This window comes from Henckelia pumila, chromosome 4, assembly GCF_033568475.1.
Source record: "Henckelia pumila isolate YLH828 chromosome 4, ASM3356847v2, whole genome shotgun sequence".
NCBI lineage: Eukaryota > Viridiplantae > Streptophyta > Magnoliopsida > Lamiales > Gesneriaceae > Henckelia > Henckelia pumila.
The window spans coordinates 220148946-220154392 of NC_133123.1; positions in this window are offsets into that span (position 1 = coordinate 220148946).

Below are 5447 nucleotides of genomic sequence, written 5' to 3' on the forward strand. Positions count from 1 at the left end.
AACATAATAAAAAAATATAAAGAACAAGAATGGAAAAGAACGGACAATATGTAAACGAAACGAATGCAAAACAAACACAAAACAAGCAATAAAAACACATAAAAATGACTCCTATCATACACCTTCATACCTCTGCTGTTAGTTCTGATACTGAGGTGGCTGGTTCTGATGTTGAGATGGTTGGTTCTGAGACTGCCTCTGCTGCTGAGACACCATCTGATTACCTTTCTGTCTCCACAAGCCTGCTTCAGCTCCCTTTGCATGATTCATGGCATCCGCAAAGTTATCTGGCCTAGCAGTGTTCACCAATGTGAAGATGTCGGGATTCAAGCCGTTGATGAACTGATCGGCTTTGGCTTCTTCACTGTCGGCAATGTGCGGTGCAAAACGCAACAGACTATCAAACATGGCTACGTACTCTTCAATGTTCAGATTCCCTTGCCTCAGATTGGCAAACTCTGCTCCCTTTTCCTTTCGGTACAAAACAGGGAAAAACCGCTTATAAAACTCAGTTTTGAAAAGAGACCAATCGACAACTGTACCTCTGTTATCCAAGGATCTCTTGGTCGTGATCCACCATTTCTTGGCCACACCACGAAGCTGATGAATGACTAACCTAGTTCGGCGGTCATCAGTATAATCAATGGAATCGAACAACTGATCAATATCATCCAACCAACTCTCATAGTCGATTGAGTTCTCAGTACCCATCAACAACGGCGGATTAAACGACTGAAACCTCTTCAGCAAGGTTTCCATAGGAGTAGCTGTAGCATCCAACTGATCAAATTCAGTGCTAGCTTGTTAAGTCGTAGGAATAGCTGGCGGTGTGTTTCTGTTAATCACTCAACGAGGACCCATCTGATAATCACAGGTTAGGACACAAGATATCTCAATCGCTATAATTCGGTGCCCTTACAACTTCTTGGAAAACCGGATACCCGTCGATAACAGAAGAAGTTATATCTCAAATAGTTCATGCTTTATAAATTAAATCACAAAATCATGTAATTCAATTAATTCTCAAATAATAAAGCATGCTCGCATGGAATTGAATAAATAATTTAAATAATTCAAACACATGCGAGGAGCCAGTACATGCGGACTCGAACTACCCCGCTCACTCTAGTTCAACCAAGAATATTAACTCTCTGATACCACTTAATGTGAGACCTCGGTTCTAAACAACTAATCTCGGATTAAACAACAATTAATCAACCCAGAACCCATGCTTAAAAGCAATAAATTTTTTTTTATTTTTTTTAAAGAACGCATCGCGCCCGCGTGAGGAGCCATGCTCGCGCGTGCGCAGACTGCTTAACCCGATCCCAAACATAGGCTCGCGCCTGCGCGAGGAGCCATGCTCACGCGCGTGCGGTCCAACAAACCCGAGCCCTCCAAGAAGCCATGCACGCGCGCGGCAAACATGGGCAGAAATGCCCAGGCTGAAAAACAAAGATTCCGCGCTTGATTTCGACGTGCATTCGAATACAACCATTAACACAGGGTATAGAGAATACACAAAATCAAACATGCTTTCATCAAGCCTAAGAGAAACAAGAATCTAAATCGATACAACACCACATGCTTCGATTCTAGATTACAATCTGAATACAACAAATTCGAATAACAAACATAACAAGTTCGAGTTCTAACATGCTTCAATTTTAAACTAGATAAACATGTTGATTCGACTCCTAAACCGAGTCCCACTAATAACTCTCCCTCCTGCTGTTAACCGGGTCTTTGCTGACTCGATCCTGCCCCACCTGTTGCCAAGTACACATACAAAACAAAGCAACAGCTGGATAAACCGGTGAGAATGATAATCCTAGTAAAAGCAACAAAATAATTAATACAACAACAAACATGCTTTCAAGGTAACAACGTAACCAATATCATCGTAATGAAATGCATGTCTTTAAATCTGGATATCGATTCTGATAAAAAAGGGATTGCTGCTGTGCTTTTAGGGGTCCCGAGGATGAGACCACGTAACGACTCACCGACTCTCCCAATCAAGGTGGTGTCACGTATCCCAATCCCCTAGACTTCGGTGCGATTATGAGGAGTATGCTGACACTAGGTGAACTTCTACAACCCAGGCCACTCGCAACATAGCCCCCAAAACGTCTAAACAAAAAGGGTTGTTCTGCCCGCTGAAACCAAAGTTGGCTCAAGATGAATGCATAACAAAACATAACACATAAGCTATATATCCAAACTTAATTAATCAACAAAATACGAGTTTCACATGCTATAACAAGTATTTATGCAATATGAGATTTTAAGGGATACTCGAGAACCAACTGTCCCGAGTATGCTATCCCGCTACGATGACTGCTTTTACCTTTCAATGCAAGTAGTTCCAACTCTGGATAAGCTACAATAAAAAGGTTATATCAAAAACTATACAACCTAACAATAATATCGGCTCAAGGTAATCTCTTTATCAATTCCTCGTCAAAATCTAGACGATCGACTGCTGCTTCCCTGTCTCGACAACTCCAAACGAATCTGTACGGAGACAAAAGATGATCAACAGCAACGAACAAACCCAATGCCCAAAGTTCTACGACTCAAACACGGTTCAAAATCCTCAAAACTCAAACCGGCAGCATAACGGCTATAAATGATCAAACCGGAAACGCAGACAGCAGTTCAATATCGATATCAATACGAATCAATGCTAATACAACAACAAAAGCTCAAACCCAACCAATCTCAAAACTCAAACTTTCGAAAATAGCTTCCAAAAATCATAACAATTCCGAACGTCGCTCTATTTCAAAACTGACAGGCAATAAACGATCAGAACTCTGCCAAGAACAACATATTCGAATCTCGAAAGATTCTAACAACATCCAAAAACTAGAATGTATCTGATTGTAGAAAAACTTACGGTATAACGGAGCCCTCGCTGTAGTGATCGCTAATCTGCCTTCAGAATTAATTTCCAACGGCCGGATCGAGCTCGGGAGGAAATCTGGAAGCTTGAAAACCCAAAGAGGCAGCTTCAATGGAGTCTAGCCGATGGAAGGAAAGGAGAGGAATGATAAGAGACTTAGTCATATGAATTATAAGTGTAGATAATATATTAAATTCAAAATTTGCGTTTTAGTCCCTGAAATTTCCAAAATTTTCAAAATAGACCCTGATCAAAATCAAGTCGGCTCGTGAACTCCGTAATCTCTGATTAACTCAAATAAAATCATTTAAGATAAAAACGGGGCATTACAAATGATTATTATGAATTGTAGTATTGCATGGTAAGCTTGGAACCTAGATAGATGCTTTCTAGAAACTGCCTTAGAAAGATACGTAAGTACTGACTGAGATTGTCAGCGGGTATGCATGCTTATGTGTTGCATTTATGTGCCATGGTTATTATGGATGCATGATCCATGTTTTACTACTTTCAAATATTATGTTGCATGTGCATTTCATATTGAGCTTGGATATCCTTCGAGATAAGCCTATTTTATAGGGTTCTCAGCCCTTGTTAGGACATTTTGGGGCACTGAGAGTCACTCGACCAACAGATAGTTCTGTCTCTAGTGTTTTCGGGGGACATCCTAGGTCCACGTCCGGTTATGAGTGAGTGGTTGGGTCCAGTGGTTTGATTCCCTGAGGCTACAACTAATGTCCTAGGCGTTAGTCTGAGCAGATTATGATCTGTCTACCCAGATATTATTTCTCGATCATTACATTGCATGCATAATATGCTTATGTTTACCCGTACTAGCGTACTGAGCGTTTTATGCTCACATCCAGTTGTTTTCTGTTTGTCTGGACACCCCATTCGACGGGGCAGTTGCAGGTAGTTTTCCTAGAGATCTGGAGATTGGGTGGTGACCAAGTCAGGATTGCAGGGTCAACCACTAGGTTTCACCATGATGGTATTTTAGTTTCCGCAGTTTATCTCTGATTAAAATTGATTATTGTTTAATTGCATGTCTAAGTTTATGATTAGTAGGTGATCACGGTGCGGGTCACTACACTTATGATATCAGAGCATGCAATAAGATTCATTGGGACATAGTGTTGATATTTGGGTTACCCTTGTAGGTTACGAGTTGGATTCAATGACAATAGAAGTAGCAGGAATTGGAATGGCAGGATACCTAGGCTTTTCCAAGATCGTCATAGCCAAGATTGGCATCATAGTTTCATATTATGTGGATTCCAGTATGATGGAGCTGGAAGAGAAGATCCAATTTTGAACTCCAAGCACTTCTTAGGGTTGAATGGAATGTGTGACATGTAGTCATCCATTCAGTTTTGACCAAGGAAGCCACCCCTGAAGACTCTCCACTATTAGTTGGAGAGATTGTTAGAAGATCCTGCCAAGAGAATGCCTCATGAAGCTTTGGGCATCTCTAGCAGGATAAGATCTTTTAGATCATGCAAGGAGGAAGTCTAATGACATGCTTGTATTGATGCTTTCCTGTGTGGAAGACGGAAAACCTCATGTTCAATATCAGAAGACAGAATGAAAATTTTTCGCATATAGTCAGATTGTAAGATTTCAGTTGTATTGAGTTTTAAATAGTGTATTAAGATTTTTTGTAAACAGTAATTCAGTTGTAAGCATTTGATCATTCTATTTTGATTCTAGTTATTTGATGTACTAGTTATTGTTGTATTGTACATCTTTCAGTGTAATATTTTGAATAAGTTGTTTATTACATGAGATTGTAATAAAGATTGTATAGAACTTGAGTTAGTGGGTCAAGTATTGTAATTGTAATTATCTTGATTATATTGAATAAATGATCAAACATTTGTTTAAACATGTGTATAATTAGGATTGAATTATACATGTTTTAAGTTGAATAGTTCTAGATGTATTTCCTAGAATATTCTATCGAGACATAATGTTTGCCATGGATGATGTGTTTTCATCAGGGGCACAGTGATGAGTTATACCAAGTGCTGTGGACTGTGTGGATATATGACTAGATGGAGAGGAAGTACGACCACATGATTGTATTACTCTAGGAGCCTTTCGTTCTTCAGAGGGTGTCTGGGAGCTTTTCTTGCTTCAGATGGTTATTCAGGGGGAGACTACCTCAGTCTGGTGTTCTGCAACAAGTCAAAGTAGGGGTATAGATATTCGATATTTGGATTCTCTCGTGAAAATTTAGTTGATATTGAGATTTAGTATCCCATGAAATTATTTATCGTCTGACTTCATCTGAGATACATATTTTGGATTTCTGCAGTCAGGAGTAGTATTGGAAGGGATTTTGCTTGACGAGTGGTCGTTTTGAGCAGATAGATTTTGTTTTCGATATTGTGATATCCCTAGACGGATAGATCTAGTAGGTGGAAGGAATTTTACCAGTGATTATTCGGAGTATCATCTGACTTCGTCAGAGATGCAGTGTGACATTCCTTGGGACAAGGAAGATACCAGATATTGGATTGGAAAAATATTATTTGGG